Below are 19,619 nucleotides of genomic sequence, written 5' to 3'. Positions count from 1 at the left end.
AAGAACAAGAAACAATAATATTGGTAAAAATAGAGGTAAAGAATGTAAGATTTACATGGTTCGGCAATGTGCTTACACCCGCCAGAAATCTTATGTAATTTGACTAGATCAGCACATGCTTTTATTGTAACTTTGTTGACAATAAGTAACGTAACCTTGAATTAGTTGGAATTTGAATATAATTTTCAATAAAAGAAACAGAGCAATTTTTTAAAAAAGATCGTGAGTACAGTAATGAAGAAAAGAAATACAATTAATTAAATTGACGGAGAGGAAAAACTAAATTGAAGAAATGGTTTTCAAAAAAAAAAATATGAAATTTGGAGAAATGAATTGAAGTTAGTTCAAAGCACCGCAGACTTTCCTAATGATCCCATTTTGACCCGTGAGCGGCTGAATTTCAGACATTTTAATCATGGCTGATGCAAAATCTTCTTGAAATGCCCGAGAGCTCCTTGCGTACACTGAAACAATACTGTCAGTTGCTCCACCACTGAATAGAACTTGATCCGATTGAAGCAGACCTTTCTTTTGCAATAACTTCTTATAGTAGTTGTTATCAAAGGAATTTGGGGTCACTAAATCAAGGGGTGCCAAATTCCCATTTTCGGTGTCCTTTGGACATTTGCGTCTTCTAATTCTAGCAAAACCGGCATCAATGTCAGTACTGTTGCCGTAAATTCTATGGCGAAATAGGAAGCATTGAGCTTGGCCGAGAGTGTGCGCACCAGACAAGGCAACCATGTCTCTTGTGTTAAGGCCTTTGCTAGCGAAGCTGGATATAAGTGTATTCAAATTTGCGAAAGGGCTGGGGAGATCTATGGTACGACGACAAGCTGTGGTTGAATCTCTTCTTCACAGCTTCACTGTCCAAGACGGACCTCCCACAGCAACAGTGGCATCACGTGCAGCCACCGACAATACATCAGCACAAGATACAATACCGGGACAAGCTTTCTCTAGCTCGCGCTAGGCAGCCTCTATCACGTCGTAACCCCTGGCAGAGGCATGGTTTGGCAACGCCGTCTTTTCGCTCTGAATGGTTGGTGACTCGTCCAGTAAGATGGAAGCGTCGCAACCTTGAACAAAGCAGTCGTGGAAATGGAGACGAATCAAGGAAGCGGCCATGCGACGCTCACGGGACACAGCTTGCCTTACGGCAGTGCGAATGATGTTTAGAGCGTTAAGGCATGTGTTGTCGTAAAATGATGGGGATAGCTGCTGCTGCGCTTGGCATTGCGAGAAGGAGGAGAGCAGCAGTAGAAGCAAACATGATAAAGTTGTAGTATATAAATGAGAAGCCATGGTGCACACGGTTGCACAGCATAACGTTCCTATACTATACTCGAGGGCATTTCACTAAAAAAAGGAAAAAAAAAACAAACAAAACTTGGGACGTTTTTTGAAAGAAAAATAAAAAAAATTTGTTCAAATACAATTATTTTTCAAATTGCAAAATATGATTTTATAAATCCGAGTACTTATTTTTTATTTTGAAAAATACAAATCCAAATGATAACTTCGAAACATTTTTGAGTATGAATTATATTGTCTTGCGTACAATATCTGACTAAATCAACAAGAACAAGAAACAATAATATTGGTAAAAATAGAGGTAAAGAATGTAAGATTTACATGGTTCGGCAATGTGCTTACACCCACCAGAGTAAAAAAAGAATTAGTTCATAGCGATGGTGATTGTGGTGATACCTTAGGGATATAATTAATGTATTTCTAGGCATCTAATCGTTGTACAATGGGTCTGCCCAAATTGTTACACTCCTATTGGACAAACTTATATTCCTAATCCCTATATGAGACAAACTTAACAATATCTTCTCGAGCATGAATTGCGAAGCAGGATGAAGGTAATGATAAACAAATAATTCCATTACAGAAATCTTATGTAATTTGACTAGATCAGCGCATGCTTTTATTGTAACTTTGTTGACAATAAGTAAGGTAACCTTGAATTAGTTGGAATTTGAATATAATGTTCAATAAAAGAAACATTGCAATTTTGTAAAAAAGATCGTGAGTACAGTAATGAAGAAAAGAAATACAATTAATTAAATTGACGGGGATGAAAAACTAAATTGAAGAAATGGTTTTCAAAAAAAAAAAATGAAATTTGGAGAAATGAATTGAAGCTAGTTCAAAGCTGATATGAACCTAATCCAAGATTCAAATAAGATGGTGTATTGTCCCAAGAATGCTCTCAATGTAAAGATAGAGATGGATCGAAATACCTTAAACCTCACGAGAAACCCTTTGTCTCGAATCCTCAAAGACTTGGAAGAATCCCATGTAGCTTCAAGTACCTCGATGTTGCAATCTTCAATCAACTAGAGTCGGATCTAGTTTCCTTCGATTCAAGAACGAGTCCACGAACCTAAATCTAAGGTTGAAGAAAGTAAGATTGATTCGAGTCCACGAATCAATTTGCTAGTCGAGTCCACGACTAACCACTAATTGAGTCCACAATTAGCCATAAGGTTTCTTACACAAGTGTAAAGAAAAACTTAAGAATTTTATTGAATTCAAGCCTGCCCAAAACTGATATGGATGTGCCATATTTATAGGTATAGGGCAGCATTGTAATCTAAATACAATGGGAAAAAGAGTCCTAAACCTAATCTAGAAAACAAGTAAATAGAGTTTTATTTAGAAAAGGATTTAAGGAATCCTTTCTAAATACAACTAGTGTTTTCTCTTTTATGCCAAACAATTTAAATTAATGATGACCAAAAATAATAGGGCTGATTTGGGCCTAATTTAATCACCAAAATCAGCACTTAAACAATTATAAAAAGCCTTGAGTTCTTCGCCATCATTTGCAATTGGGCTTGAATTGGATTTCCACCATTTTTGAACATAAGCAATAAAGAATTGTCTTAATTGTTTGGACTTAGACCTTGTGATTGGCCCAACTGGTACTCTTAATGGATCTTCAGTAGTTTGGGTTGCATTATCCTCCCCTTCTTGAAAATGATTCGTCCTCGAATCTGTGCAATCATATGGAGACAAGTCTGAAACATTGAAAGTAGAAGAGACATTGTATTCTCCTCTAAGATCAACCTTATATGCGTTATCTCCAATCCGTGATATAACTTGAAATGGGCTATCTCCACGTTGGTTCAGCTTTGACTTTCTTTCGCGGGGAAAACGGTCTTTGCGCAAGTGAATCCACACCCAATCTCCAGGCTCGAATGTGATCTTTTTCCTTGTCTTGTTCACTCGAGCAGCTATTTGTTCGTTCCTTTTCTCAATTTGTTCTTTGACTTTAACATGCATCTCCTTGATCTTCTTGGCACGTTCTTCTCCATCTAAGCTATCCTGCGGATTGTAAGGCAAAGCAAGTAAGTCTATGGGAGATAACGGATTGAAACCATACACAACTTCAAAAGGAGACATGTTAGTGGTTGAATGTATTGCACGATTATAAGCGAATTCAACATGAGGCAAACATTCTTCCCATGATTTTAGATTTTTAGAGATCACACTTCTAAGTAATTGGGATAAGGTTCTATTAACTACTTCTGTTTGTCCATCAGTTTGAGGATGACAAGTAGTAGAAAATAGCAACTTAGTCCCAATTTTAGCCCACAGAACACGCCAAAAGTGGCTAAGAAATTTAGAATCTCTATCAGAAACAATAGTCTTAGGGATGCCATGCAATTTAACAATCTCAGCAAAGAAAAGATTAGCAATATGGGTTGCATCATCAGTTTTGGTGCAAGCAATAAATCTAGCCATCTTACTAAAACGATCAACTACAACAAAAATAGAATCTTTTCTCTTAGAACTCATAGGTAACCCTAGAACAAAATCCATAGAAATATCAAGCCACGGGCCGCTAGGAACAGAAAGTGGTGTGTAAAGCCCTTGGGGAAGTGATTTGGACTTAGCATGGTGACATGTAGTACAATTATTCACAAAAGTCTCAACGTCTTTTTTCATTCTAGGCCAATAGAAGTGTTCATGCAACGCATCATAGGTTTTAGAAATACCGAAGTGTCCCATAAGACCACCTCCATGTGATTCAGTGATCAAACTCACACGCAAGGAACAATTAGGAATGCACACTTTATTTTCCTTAAACAAAAACCCATCTGACAAGTAAAACTTTCCCAAAGGAGATCGTACACAAGAGGTGTAGATCTCGCCAAACACTGAATCACTAGCATAGAGAGACTTAATGAAATCAAAACCAAGAAACTTAGCATGTAAAGTAGCAAGTAAAGTATATCTCCTAGATAAAGCATCAGCCACTTTGTTTTCCGTACCTTTCTTGTAGGCAATTTTATAAGGAAAAGCTTCAATGAACTCGAGCCATTTAGCATGTCTCTTATTCAACTTACCTTGGCCTTTCAAATGTTTTAAGGCTTCATGATCAGTGTGTAAAATAAAGTCTTTAAACCATAAATAATGTTGCCAAGTTTCCAAGGCTCTTATAATGGCATAAAGTTCTTTATCATATGTGGGATAGTTGAGTGTTGCGCCACCCAACTTCTCACTAAAATAGGCAATGGGGCGTTTATCCTGCATCAGTACAGCACCAATTCCAATGCCAGAAGCATCACATTCTAGTTCAAAAGTTTTATCAAAACAAGGTAAAACTAGAACAGGAGCGGTGGTGAGTTTCTCTTTCAATGTAGCAAAAGCTTGTTCCTGTTTAGGCCCCCATTTGAAGATGATGTCTTTCTTAATCAACTCATGCATAGGGGCTGCTATGGAGCTGAAATCACGAACAAACTTTCTGTAGAAACCTGCCAGTCCAAGAAAACTACGCAAGTTAGATACATTAGTTGGCGTTGGCCAACTTGTGATAGCTTCAACCTTTTTTGAATCCATGGTCACACCTTCTATACTAACATGAAATCCTAAAAACTCAACACTCTCAGACATAAAAGAACACTTCTCAAGATTGACATACAACTGTGCAGCCCTAAGTTCAAGAAAAACTAATTGAAGGTGTTTCAAGTTTTTTTCTTGTGACTTGCTATAAATCAGAATATCATCAAAGTAAACAACAACAAAATTACCAATAAATTTCCTCAAAACATGGTTCATAAGCCTCATGAATGTGCTAGGGGCATTAGTTAAGCCAAAGGGCATGACTAACCACTCATATAAACCATGCTTTGTTTTAAAGGCTGTTTTCCACTCATCACCTTCTTTCATCCTGATTTGATGATATCCTCGTTTCAAATCCACCTTGCTAAAGTACTTAGCTCCACAAAGTTCATCAAGCATATCATGAAGTCGAGGAATAGGAAATCTATACTTAATAGTTATATTGTTGATTGCACGACAATCAACACACATTCTCCATGTACCGTCTTTTTTTGGGACAATGAGCACTGGAACGGCACACGGACTCAAGCTTTCTCGAATATGTCCAATTTCAAGAAGCTCTTCAACCTGTTTCTGGATTTCCTTTGCTTCCACGGGATTGGTTTTGTAGGCTGGTCGGTTTGGCAAGGTAGATCCAGGGACAAAGTCGATTTGATGCTCAATCCCTCTAAGTGGTGGCAATCCTTTTGGCATCTCTTTAGGGAATAAATCTGAAAAATCAGCAAGCAATTCATCAATAGAGGCATTACGAAAACAAGATTCAGAGTGTAACACAAGAGAAGAATCAAGATCAGTGGTAAGCTTATGAATGAAAAGTAAGTTAAACGTGTCTCCCCTTCTTATTGCCTTCTTAATGTCATTTTTTGTTGCAAGAAGAGAGGGCTGATGTGGTGATTCCTTTGCTGGGTTTTGAGATGAAAATGGCGTGGAAAGGGATATTGAAGGAGGTGGAGGCTTTGATTTTGGATAGGGGGAATATGACACTGATTTCGCCTCTTTTGATGCCTTCCTTGATTTCAATAGTATTTCTTCCACCTGTTTAGGAGTCAAAGGAGACAAGACATATCTAACTCCATCCATGTGAAACACATAAGTGTTCATCATTCCATCAAAAGTGATTTTTCTATCAATTGCCACGGTCTACCTAACAGCACATGAGCAGCCTGCATTGGGACAATATCACACAAAATTTCATCAGAGTAATTGTTAATAGATAAAGGAATAAGAGCCTGCTTTGTTACTCTAACTTCTCCTGCATCGGTTAACCATTGCAAACGATATGGATTAGGGTGATCAAGCAAAGGTAATTGAAGAAATTTAACCATAGCTGCACTAGCCACATTTGTGCAACTTCCAGAATCTATTATCACAGTACAAGCATTCCCTCTAATTGACCCTTTAGCATAAAATATATTTTCTCTTTGAGACTCATCTTCTTTTAAAGGATGAACATTCAAAACCTTCTTAACAACAAGAGTATGAACAGACTCACTATCAGCATATTCATAATCAAAATCTAAAGGTAAAGGTGGTTCTTCATCAACATGCTCATTGGGGGTTTCCAAATGGTCACTAACCTCATCCTCAGACTCATATTCAAGACAAGAGGCAAATTTTTCACATTGTTTTGTTATCTTAACTACCCTCTTGTTAGGACAATCACGAGCCATATGGCCTCTTCCATTACATCTATAACAAATCAATTCTCTATCACGTTGAGGCCTCACTGCCTCACTTACCTTTTCCTTACCTTTGTCTCGTGAATCATCTCTTGGAAGAGGGCGTTCATCACGCCTTTGAGGGGTAGAACGAGTGTTGTTCCATCTTGATGCACCATTGTTGGGCTTGTACATCTTCATCTCTTTGATTTTTACTTCAGATTCGCGTGCAGCATACAAGGCATCATCAAGGGTGTCATATCTTTGTGTACTCATTCCCCACCGGATTTCTTTGTTCAATCCATGTAAGAAACGAGCAATAGTTCTTGCCTCTTCTTCATGTATGTCCCCTTGCTCAAGCAAAATATTGATTGTTCGGTGATAGTCATCAACCGACATTGATCCCTGAACAGTTCCCTGCAATTTTCTTTCAAGATCATAGAAAAAAGATTTAGGGCGAAAGGTTAGGCGCATATCTTCCCTTACTTGAACCCAAGATTCATAGGGAATAAAATCAGCAACTCTCTCCCTATTTCTTTTTCTCCACCAAGATACTGCATACCCTTAAAAGATGTAGCAACTAGCCTAATTTTTGTAACATCAGAATAGTGCTTTAAATCAAAAAGTGTTTCAACAGCATTCTCCCATTCTATATACTCTGTTGGTCCCTTCTCACCAGAGAAGTTAGGAATTTCAAGTTTAATGTTTCCTAACTCCTCATTAGGTTGTTGGATCCTTTGACATCTAGGATCCACTCTCCCTGCTGGTGGCAGTTGTCGCTCATCATTGTGTGGTGGTTGCACTTGCTGTGAGCGTTGCTCCAGATTAGTCATTCGTGTGAGTAACCCGTCCATGGCGAAGGTTAGAGCATCTATTTTTTCTTCCAATGTCTGGGGTGGGTTTGGAACTTGTTCATCCATCTGTAGAGGGAAAAAAAAATTCTAAACAAAAAGATGTGTGAGTAGACACGTTAGTGAAACCAAAAAGTTGGCTCGCTCCCTCACTTATTCTCAGGTCGCAGGTAAGAGGTGGATTATATAGCTCTGGGGGTGCACTACACACTCTTACAAACACACACTCCACTCGTGTATCGCTCAAGGTGGCAGATACTCTCACCAGCCTTTTTCCAAAAAGGAAAATTCTAGTCCGGTACTCAAGTTGATATGGATTCAACCTCAAAGTTCAAGAAAACGTACCTTGGAAGACTTCACAAGCCTTTGAGAGTAAGGGTGTATCGCGAGATCGGTAATAAAATTGAGAGCAAGAAGTAAAGAAAAAGGACAATACGAGCAAAGAAACTAAATAAGATTTGAAAGAAAAAGGAAACCAAAGAAGGAAGTATGGCAGAAAGATATGCAAGACCAATATCAAAAGATAGAGACAAATAGAATATAAAAGGGGTTCACGTGTACCACAACCAATTAGGAATCTATCAAGAACTCCTTCCAACCTTATACTTTTCCCTTCCTTTTCCCACCAAGATTCTCCTACCAACCTTATTCTTTCCCCAACCTTATTCTTCTTCTTCTTCTTCTTCTTTTGCTTTCTTTTTTTTTTTTTTTTTTTTTTTTTTTTTTTTTTTTTTTAATAAGAAACCTCCAAATAACCACTGTAAATATCAACAAAAATTTCGGACCAAGAGGATCCACACAACCCCTTCAAAACAGAATCAAGAATTTCAAGAATCGCCTAGAAAAACAGAAACAATGCCCTGCCTTTGAAGATCAATATATCACTAACCAGAAGGAATTAGACAGTGTATAATATATCAAAAGAACGCCCCAGAAGAGATCTACAACATATCCAAATTTCAGATAAAACTAACCAGTGGATCTCGAGATATAGGTAATTCTTTGAAACTGGTCACAGCTCGCGGAAATTTGGACAGGGTGTGATTGAGACGTGATTGCGCGTAAATGCGCTTTGGATATAGGTAAGGGTAAGATGGGTTTGTTTTCTTGACAGAATATGTGGTAATATGGTGCTTAGGAGGTGTGAGGTCTCGTTGATATTGGACAGGAAAAAGGGAAAACACTTTCGGGATTGTTTTTCAAGAAACTGGAGAACATGTATCAAGATTCAAGCACACAATCAAGAATGCAAAAGAAAATTTTTTTGGGAGTTTTTTTAATGAATAAGACACGAATAAATGTAGTATGTAAGATAAGAACGAGATAAACCTAGGGAACCAAAGAAACCAAATTTCCAATGATAACGAGACAAACCTAGGCTCTGAATACCAAATTGATATGAACCTAATCCAAGATTCAAATAAGATGGTGTATTGTCCCAAGAATGCTCTCAATGTAAAGATAGAGATGGATCGAAATACCTTAAACCTCACGAGAAACCCTTTGTCTCGAATCCTCAAAGACTTGGAAGAATCCCATGTAGCTTCAAGTACCTCGATGTTGCAATCTTCAATCAACTAGAGTCGGATCTAGTTTCCTTCGATTCAAGAACGAGTCCACGAACCTAAATCTAAGGTTGAAGAAAGTAAGATTGATTCGAGTCCACGAATCAATTTGCTAGTCGAGTCCACGACTAACCACTAATTGAGTCCACAATTAGCCATAAGGTTTCTTACACAAGTGTAAAGAAAAACTTAAGAATTTTATTGAATTCAAGCCTGCCCAAAACTGATATGGATGTGCCCTATTTATAGGTATAGGGCAGCATTGTAATCTAAATACAATGGGAAAAAGAGTCCTAAACCTAATCTAGAAAACAAGTAAATAGAGTTTTATTTAGAAAAGGATTTAAGGAATCCTTTCTAAATACAACTAGTGTTTTCTCTTTTATGCCAAAGAATTTAAATTAATGATGACCAAAAATAATAGGGCTGATTTGGGTCTAATTTAATCACCAAAATCAACACTTAAACAATTATAAAAAGCCTTGAGTTCTTCGCCATCATTTGCAATTGGGCTTGAATTGGATTTCCACCATTTTTGAACATAACCAATAAAGAATTGTCTTAATTGTTTGGACTTAGACCTTGTGATTGGCCCAACTGGTACTCTTAATGGATCTTCAGTAGTTTGGGTTGCATTAAAAGCACCGCAGACTTTCCTAATGATCCCATTTTGACGCGTGAGCGGCTGAAATTCAGACATTTTAATCATGGCTGATGCAAAATCTTCTTGGAATGCCCGAGAGCTCCTGGCGTACTCTGAAACAATACTGTCAGTTGCTCCACCGCTGAATAGAACTTGATCCGATTGAAGCAGACCTTTCTTTTGCAATTCTTATAGTAGTTGTTATCAAAGGAATTTGGGGTTTCTAAATCAAGGGGTGCCAAATTCCCATTTCCGGTGTCCTTTGGACATTTGCGTCTTCTAGTGCTAGCAAAACCGGCATCAATGTCAGTACGGTTGCCGTAAATTCTATCGCGAAATAGGAAGCATTGAGCTTGGCCGAGAGTGTGCGCACCAGACAAGGCAACCATGTCTCTTGTGTTAAGGCCTTTGCTAGCGAAGCTGGATATAAGTGTATCCTGTTGGGAATAACATTCAAGAGGTGAATGGGCGGTCAGAATTATTCTTGTGGACAAGAATTAATCTAGTGCGTTAGTGGGCACATCTGAACGCAACTTGCGTTCCCTCTCCCCTTTTTTCTCTTTTTTTTTTTTTTTGTGGCTGGTACAGGGGAGACAGGTATTCTCACTACTATAAATACCTGTCTTCCCAGACCTATTTCTCTACACTTGAATAAAAGCTCTCAAGCTCTATAAATACTCTGAGTACGTATCTCTATAAGTGCAACTGAGTTACGTGAGTACTTCTGTGTGAGCCAGTCGAAAGCTCCCGGGTTAAGACCGCACAGTCTCCGGATATAAGCTTTTAAGGCAGTGTCCTGCACACGTCACAGAAACTATCCTAAACATATCCCAGCTTATATCAATCGTAGTCCATATAAACCTACGACATTTTTATAAAAACCACAACAATTAAAAGCTTATATATAAAATGAAGATGTCGTCCCTCCTTTCCAAGCCCGCCACTGAACTCTCGAAAATCGAGCCGTTGAACGGTATAAATTACCGAAGGTGGGCTGTGAAGATGATGGTGCATTTCGAGACGCACGAGGTTGACTACGTGCTCACCAGCTGTCCTTTCGGTCAAACCACTGCAGCAACGACTCCAACAACACCAACACCAGTCGGAGATGAGATCGAGATTGCTTCGACCGAAGACACAATTCCAGATCCGGTGACACCAGATCCAAAGACGTCTGCGCCCGCAAAATTGTCTACAACAAGTCAAGACATTCGAAACAAGTTCGAACGTGATAATAAAATGGTAAGAGGCATACTGCTTCAATACATGTCTGATTCTCTTCTGGATATTTATGCACCTCACAAGTCCGCGAAGGCAATCTGGGATTTGCTACAAAAGAAATACGGGTCAGATGATGCAGGCCGGAAAAAGTATGCTGTTGCAAGTTGGTTAAACTACAAAATGGTTGACGGTAAGCCTATTATTGATCAAGTTCATGAGTTCGAAAATTTAATTGGGGATTTAATAACCGAAGGGATTCCGGTAAGCGACACATTGCAAACTTATGCTTTGGTTGAAAAATTACCTGAATCGTGGTCTGAATTTCAAAATAAAATGAAACATGAACCAAAGTTAAGTACATGGGAAGAAATGGTGAATCACATAAACATCGAAGAGGCGTTTCGCCTAAGACAAAGGTCAGTTTCCTCTCCTGAAAATTTAAAGGCTAACGTTATAGAAACAAGTGACAGGTCAAAAAGTGCAAACAATGGTAAAAATAAAGGTTGGCAGAAAGGCATGAAAGCAAACAACTCTAAAAACTTCAAGGCGAACAGAAACCAAAAATCAGGGAAAGGAGGTGGCTGTTATGTCTGCGGCAAACATGGCCATCGTGCAGCGCAGTGCTACCACAAGAAAGGTGGATTTGATCAAAAAGGGAACCAAGGAGGACCAAAAAGCCAAGCAAATGTGGTGGAAGATTCTGAAGTTGTAGCAGCCGTTGTAACACTAGAAGCCAACGTTATAGAAGACTCCGAAGAATGGATCGTGGACACTGGAGCGTCACGCCATTTCTGTTCAAACAAGAGTCTTTTCAAGAATTTTCAAGCAATTGCTCGAGGGCAAGGTGAACAAGTTTTTATGGGCAATGATAGCATGGCCGAGGTAAGAGGTAGTGGTACCATAGAAATAAAACTATGTTCAGGAAAAAAATTGTTTTTAAACAATGTAATGTATGTTCCCTCTCTGCGAAGGAACTTAGTCTTGGGGCCTTTATTAGTGAGGGCCGGGATTAAGTTAGCGTTTGAATCTGACAGAATGATAATGACTCGTAGGGGGGATTATCTGGGGAAAGGTTACATGCGTGGGGGGCTTTTTTGTGTTACTTTTCATTTCAAACAAAAACAATGCAATCAACATGAATAATGTGGCCAGTGGCACTGGCAGTTCTGCTTATATTGCTGTTTCGTTTGACATGTGGCATGCTAGATTAGGACACATTGGTGTTAAATGCATGAATAGACTAAAGAACGTGAACTTGCTAGCTAATGTAACAAATGACACTATAACACAATGTGAGACTTGTGCTGAAGCAAAGTTCATTAAGAAACCGTTTACTTTAGTTAAGCATAAAACAACATGTGCTTTAGAGTTAATTCATTCTGACTTAGCAGACTTTAGAAACACGGAATCTAAAGGTGGAAAAAGGTATTACATATCCTTTATTGATGATTTTACTCGCTTTTGTAAAATATATCTGCTAAGAACTAAGGATGAAGCCGAAGATAAATTTGTTATTTTCAAAAATGAAGTTGAAAATCAACTAAGTATGAAAATAAAAAGATTGCGTTCAGATAGGGGGGGGGGTGAATATGAATCTGCATCCTTTAAGTCGTTATGTGAAAAACATGGAATTATCCATGAAGTGACTGTCCCTTACACCCCTCAACAGAATGGCGTAGCCGAGAGAAAAAACCGAACTCTCAAAGAAATGATAAACGCCATTTTGTTAAGTTCGGGAGCTCCCAATAAACTTTGGGGAGAAGCCGCGCTTACAGCGAATCATATCCTGAATAGAATACCCCACAAGGGGTACGATAACACACCTTATGAGATGTGGAAAGGATACTCCCCAAATCTGAAATACTTCAGAGTGTGGGGGTGCCTAGCGAAAGTTGGGCTTCCCTCGTTCATAAGACCTAACCTTGGGTCTAAGACTGTGGATGCAGTCTTTGTTGGGTATGCAGAAAAGAGTGCAGCCTACCGGTTCATGCTATTAGAAAACCGGTCCATATGTGAAGCCAGGGAAGCTGAGTTCTTTGAAACCATCTTCCCCTTGAAAACCCCTAATAGGACCGAATCGCTTTCGGTTCCATACTCACAAATTGAGAGTGAGCCTGAACAACTCAGGAGAAGCAAGAGACAACGCACTGAAACTACCTTTGGTTCAGACTTTATAACATATATATCTGAGCTAGAAGACTTAAATGAACTTTCTGAGCAGTTCGTGTGTCAACTAGTCTTAGAAGACGAACCAAAGACTTTCGATGCGGCTATGCGCTCAGTTGATGCGGTGTTCTGGAAAGAAGCCGTTCAAAGTGAACTAGACTCAATAAAGTCTAATCACACGTGGGAAATAGTAGAACTTTAATAGGAACCAGCACACATGGAATCCAATAAGAGTATATAGTGGGCTCATCACAAGGCCAAAAAGTACATCCTTAAAGCATCATTGGTGGAAAAATCAAGGAATTCCAATAATAATTCCATTCGATAGAGGAAAGTATTATAGTGGCCCGTTTCAAGTCATGTCACGGATCGAAGACAATGTTTATAAGATTCGAGGTCGAACATTTTTCAAGAAGGGGAGGATGATGCGGCCCAACATAATGAAGATCCATTAAGATTACAAATTGGGCCAATCACAAGATCCGAGGCCCAAATCAGCTTTATTATTTGTGGTCATCATTTATTTTAAATTGTTTAGAATTAAAGAGAAAACACTAGTTGTATTTAGAAAAGATTCCTTAAATCCTTTTCTAAATAAAACTCTATTTACTTGTTTTCTAGATTAGGTTTAGGACTCTTTTTCCCATTGTATTTAGATTACAATGCTGCCCTATACCTATAAATAGGGCACATCCATATCAGTTTTGGGGAGGCTTCAATTCAATAAAATTCTTAAGTTTTTCTTTACACTTGTGTAAGAAACCTTATGGCTAATTGTGGACTCAATTAGTGGCTAGTCGTGGACTCGACTAGCAAATTGATTCGTGGACTCGAATCAATCTTACTTTCTTCAACCTTAGATTTAGGTTCGTGGACTCGTTCTTGAATCGAAGGAAACTAGATCCGACTCTAGTTGATTGAAGATTGCAACATCGAGGTACTTGAAGCTACATGGGATTCTTCCAAGTCTTTGAGGATTCGAGACAAAGGGTTTCTCGTGAGGTTTAAGGTATTTTGATCCATCTCTATCTTTGCATTGAGAGTAATCTTGGGACAATACTCCATCTTATTTGAATCTTGGATTAGGTTCATATCAAACTTCCCAAAGGGGCCAAGCCTATTGGGTGCAAGTGGATATTCAAAAGAAAACTTAGACCCGATGGGTCAATAGAAAGATTTAAAGCGAGGTTAGTAGCCAAAGGCTATAGACAGAAGTTTGGGGAAGACTACTTCTGTACTTACTCGCCTGTGACAAAAATAGCAATAATAAGAGTGTTATTTGTATTAGCCGCAGCACACAAGTGGACAGTCCATCAAATGGATGTCAAAACGGCCTTCCTAAATGGAGACCTAGAGGAAGAAATCTACATGGACCAACCTCCTGGGTGTGTAGAACCCGGACAAGAAGGGAAGGTCTGTAGACTAGTGAAGTCCCTATACGGGCTAAAACAAGCTCCAAAACAGTGGTATGAAAAATTTCACAAAACACTGTTAGATCTGGGTTACGCGGTAAACAGATCAGATGCTTGTCTATACTCAAAAGAAGTTGAGTCAAGCATAGTACTCATCTGCATCTATGTAGATGACATGCTAATCTTTAGTCCTAATGTCGAAGCAATAATAGAGACCAAAAGGTCTCTTTCTGAAAGATTTGACATGAAGGACTTGGGGAAGGCGGATGTGATACTTGGAGTGAAAGTCATTCAAAGTGAAAATGACTACAAGTTGTCACAAAGCCACTATACAGAAAAACTGTTAAGGAAGTTTGACAGTTATGAAGTGACCCCGGCTCCAACTCTGTATGATTCTAGTGTCAAACTGAATCATGGAAGCGGATGCTGGCTGTTCGCGATGAGGCAGAGCGTGCCATGGGCTGGCAGTTGTTCCAAGGCCGGGTTAATTTCTGGTGGGACAACTGGTCGGGTCTTGGTCCGCTAGGCAGGCTCTATCCTTTCCCGGGGGTCTCTTACTCCCGTGTTCCGCTCCTCGACTTTGTTACTGATGGCGTCCTCGACCTGTTCGATCACCCGGACTTGGCTCTGGCCGGGTTACAGGCGGACTTGTCCCGACTAGGGCAAGGTCCGCGGGATATTCCGGTTTGGCGCCCTGCATCTGACGGTATGTTTTCTTTCGCTACGGCGAAATCTTTTTTGCGACCTGCTAGGCTGGTTGCCCCGGACCCCTCCCTTGCTAGATGTTGGCATAAGCACCTTCCTTTTAAGGTGTCCTTCTTAGCTTGGAGGGTGTTTCGGGGTCGCCTGCCTACGGATGACGTCCTATCTCGTTTTGGCCATGTGGTCGTCTCGAGATGTTGGTGTTGTCCGGCTCCTGCTTTTGATTCGATTTCACATATCTTTTATTCAGGAGACACAGCTCGCACTGTGTGGCACCTCGTGTTTGCGTCCCTCGGCCTCCAGTCACGACACAGAAGTTTACGGACTTTGTTCGCTAACTGGGGGCGGTGTGGTACGCATAACCCTCTTCGCTCTTTTGTTCTTTGCAGGTTGCCATATCTGGTTCTTTGGGAGCTATGGAAACACCGCAATGGGTGCTTACACGGCCGAGATACCCCGAGTGTTGCGCGAGTTATGTTTGGGGTAGCTCGGGGCGTGGTTGAGTGCCTGTTTAGGCGGTGGCCGGGTCAGCATATCCTGCCGCCTAATTGGCGGATGATTGTGTCTTATCTGGAGGCACATGTGCCTCGCCGAGTTATCCATGCTGTTCGTTGGTCCCCCCTTCTTCTGGTTCTCTCAAGATTAATCTTGCTCTTTCGGCTTCAGAAGGGGGGGCGGCTGCCTTGGTCCGCAACCGGGGTGGCGGGCTTTGCTATGGGGTTGCCTGGTCTAGGCAGGGGGAGTCTATCCGGGGTCTTTTCCGAGTTCTCTTCTCTTGTCTGACTTGGTGCCTGGACAGAGGTTACCGAGTTCTAGTGGTGGACTCCTCGGTCCGAGACTTGGAGGTTTACTTTGACGCTTCGGCCTCCACACCTTGGTACATGGATGATGTGGTTTCCAGACTGCGTTTCCTCAGTTCCTGCGGCACCATCAGTTTCAAGCTTTGCTCTTCCCGGGTGAATCTCCCGACTCAGGCTCTTGCAGATTGGGTCCTCGATACTCCCGGGGAGACTACCTTTACTATGCTTGCTGCTTTACCACCTAGGGTGCGCGCTCTCCTCATCCATGATGACGTACCCTACGTTTTCTTCGACTTTGCGGATCCACTGTGAGGGCGGTGCTTGCTTGCTTATATCTTTGTTTATTTTCTGTACTTTATTTTATTTGTTTTCTTTTTGTAACTAGTTTTCTCTTTGTATGGCTTGTTTGCATGGGGCGTGGGGGGCTTCTCGTATCGGGGGTTTCTCTTTCTGCTTTGTGTTCTCTTTGCCTATCTTGCTTCTGCGTGTTGCTGTGTGGTTTGCCGGATGTATTCGTGTGTTTCATGCATAGCATACACTCTGAGGTGGGAGTGCTCCTTTAGTCTTGCTTGTATATATTTGCGTTTGTTGGTGGTTGGTGATTGGCTGGATGTTCTTTAAGGGGTTGGGAGGGTGTGAGGAGGGCTTCTGGTACTTAGCATATATGCTATTGCTTTTGTGGATGGCTATATAGGTTCCCCGGGTAAAATACAGTTCGCTGTACCGTGGGAGCTGGCTTGACGCTTGAGGGTGGTATATATGTTGGCACCAGTGGTTAGGGAGCCATCGCTTGGAACTTTGGGCCGTTGAAGCCCTCTGCGATAAAATGCAGAGCTCTGTACGTACGGGGGTGGCCTGGGTTCCAAGGGTGGGTGGAGGTGAGTACCATTGCTCATGTGGCGGACTATTCACGGTCCCCCCGGATAAAAATGCAGAGATCTGTACCGGAGGGGATCAGTCCAACGCATGAGGGTGGTTTGGGTTTGACGGCTGGTTTCATTGCTCCTGTGGATGGTCATATAGGTTCCCTCGGATAAAATGCAGAGCTCTGTACCGCGGGGGACCGACCTGACGCTTGAGGGTGGAATTGGTCCGTCATGGCTTTTGGAGCATCGTTCCCACCCTTTGTGTAGGGCATGACGCCCAGGAATTGTCTAGCTTTCTCACTCCGCTTCAGGTTGCTTGCTTTATGGGTGTTAGGGCCACTTAATAGTCTAGAGTTTTCTCCTTTACTTGTTGCCTTTTAGGCCCTCATGCTTTATTTGTAGACTTGGTCACTTTTGGGGCCTTGTCCTTGTCCTTTGTTAGCCTTGGTCACTTTTGGGCCTTGGCGAGACTTTGTTTGGTTCTTTGTTTTTATAAATAAGATGAACCTTTAAAAAAAAAAAAAAAAAAACTGGAGCAGGAGTGGCGCAAGAGGACTATGCGAAATTAATAGGGAGTCTGATGTTCCTAATGAACTATACCAGACCCGACATCGCTCTTGCAGTCAACAGACTCAGTCGGTACACTCATAATCCAAGTGAGGTCCACTGGCATGCATTAAAACGTGTACTACGTTATCTGAGAGGCACCATCGAGTGGGGCCTGCAGTACACTGGTTTTCCAAATATCTTAGAGGGATATTGCGATGCAAACTGGGTCAATGACAGTGATGATGTAAGCTCCACCAGTGGGTATGTATTTACCATGGGCGGAGCAACTGTGTCGTGGAAATCCACGAAACAATCATGCATAGCCAGATCAACAATGGAGGCTGAGTTCATAGCTCTTGATCTGGCTGGGCAAGAAGTTGAATGGCTGAGAAACCTACTGGCAGACGTGCCGTTGTGGGGGAATTCTGCTCCATCAGTGCCCATTCATTGTGACTCACAAACTGCCATATGTGTAGCAAAAAATAGTTCCTACAATGGAAAAAGAAGACACATAAGAGTCAGACACGAGTCTGTAAGGCAGTTAATTGTGAACGGAGTACTCACATTAGAGTATGTGAAGTCCAAGAGGAATATTGCAGATCCTCTAACAAAAGGACTGAATCGGAAAGCTATTCTTGATACGTCAAAGGAAATGTGCTTAAAATGAGAGGTAAGGAATTCAAGGTGGACACCACTGTAGTGGTCAAACGAAGCCATGAAAAGACTTACGTAAGAAAGTTGAAGGGTATGCTAAAGTACTGATATGTGAACCAGAGTTCAAAACTACCCACTTCTCAAAGAGTTCAAGACTTAGTTCACTCCTGAGAGGTAAGTTACTCAGGTCACTACGTGCCAGTTCAAGGTTACACACTGGCATTAAGGTCAGTCTAGGTGGTATACTCAAACGCCCTGTTACCACACCCCTTGAATGTGTGGGGGATTGTTGGGAATAACATTCAAGAGGTGAATGGGCGGTCAGAATTATTCTTGTGGACAAGAATTAATCTAGTGCGTTAGTGGGCACATCTGAACGCAACTTGCGTTCCCTCTCCCCTTTTTTCTCTTTTTTTTTGTGGCTGGTACAGGGGAGACAGGTATTCTCACTACTATAAATACCTGTCTTCCCAGACCTATTTCTCTACACTTGAAAAAAAGCTCTCAAGCTCTATAAATACTCTGAGTACGTATCTCTATAAGTGCAACTGAGTTACGTGAGTACTTCTGTGTGAGCCAGTCGAAAGCTCCCGGGTTAAGACCGCACAGTCTCCGGATATAAGCTTTTAAGGCAGTGTCCTGCACACGTCACAGAAACTATCCTAAACATATCCCAGCCTATATCAATCGTAGTCCATATAAACCTACGACATTTTTATAAAAACCACAACATATCCAAATTTGCGAAAGGGCTGGGGAGATCTATGGTACGACTAGCTGTGGTTGAATCTCTTCTTCCCAGCTTCACTGTCCAAGACGGACCTCCCACAGCAACAGTGGCATCACGTGCAGCCACCGACAATACATCAGCACAAGATACAATACCGGGACAAGCTTTCTCTAGCTCGCGCTTGGCAGCCTCTATCACGTCGTAACCCCTAGCAGAGGCATGGTTTGGCAACGCCGTCTTTTCGCTCTGAATGGTTGGTGACTCGTCCAGTAAGATGGAAGCGTCGCAACCTTAGCTTGACAAAAGCAGTCGTGGAAATGGAGACGAATCAAGGAAGCGGCCATGCGACTCTCACGGGACACGGCTTGCCTTACGGCAGTGTGAATGATGTTTAGAGCGTTAGGGCATGTGTTGTCGTAAAATGATGGGGATAGCTGCTGCTGCGCTTGGCATTGCGAGAAGGAGGAGAGCAGCAGTAGAAGCAAACATGATAAAGTTGTAGTATATAAATGAGAAGCCATATGTATATAAAGAAATGGCGCAGGGATTGTAGCTAGGTCTGATCTGAAAGACATGATTGGGTTGGTATGATGATTGAGAATGGGAAAGTGGAACGAAGTGTATATACTTGTTGTAGGGAGGCGGTGGCTATTGTTAAATATACTCCTAATCAGATAAGGAATGATAAAAGGAATATTATATTATATTATTCACAATAATATAGAGAGGGGCTAGGGAGAATAAATATTATTTCTAGTGTGAATATGATCAATAATAACTAATGTTTAGAAATTAAAATTGATGAATATCATGAACGGAACAATCAAGTCATATACTCTAGGGTCCTTTCCCTGTGATCAGGCCGGGTTCACTTCTTCTCCGTCAATTAGTCTTTTCCCGGCCTTTTTATCATTTTTTTCATCGACCATATATTCAATCTTATCT

The 19,619-nt window shown here is 41.0% G+C and overlaps 2 pseudogenes; both read right to left on the bottom strand.

Annotated features, from left to right (window-relative positions):
- Window positions 1-262: 262 nt before the first annotated feature.
- On the bottom strand, window positions 263-1,305 carry LOC109146976 (annotated as a pseudogene).
- A 3,425-nt stretch (window positions 1,306-4,730) lies between these two features.
- LOC109146975 lies at window positions 4,731-19,195 on the bottom strand (annotated as a pseudogene).
- Between the last annotated feature and the right edge of the window lie 424 nt (window positions 19,196-19,619).

The sequence above is a fragment of the Ipomoea nil genome, unplaced genomic scaffold (genome assembly GCF_001879475.1).
Source record: "Ipomoea nil cultivar Tokyo-kokei standard unplaced genomic scaffold, Asagao_1.1 scaffold1956, whole genome shotgun sequence".
Classification (NCBI taxonomy): Eukaryota; Viridiplantae; Streptophyta; class Magnoliopsida; order Solanales; family Convolvulaceae; genus Ipomoea; species Ipomoea nil.
This window is presented reverse-complemented; position numbering and strand designations above follow the sequence as displayed.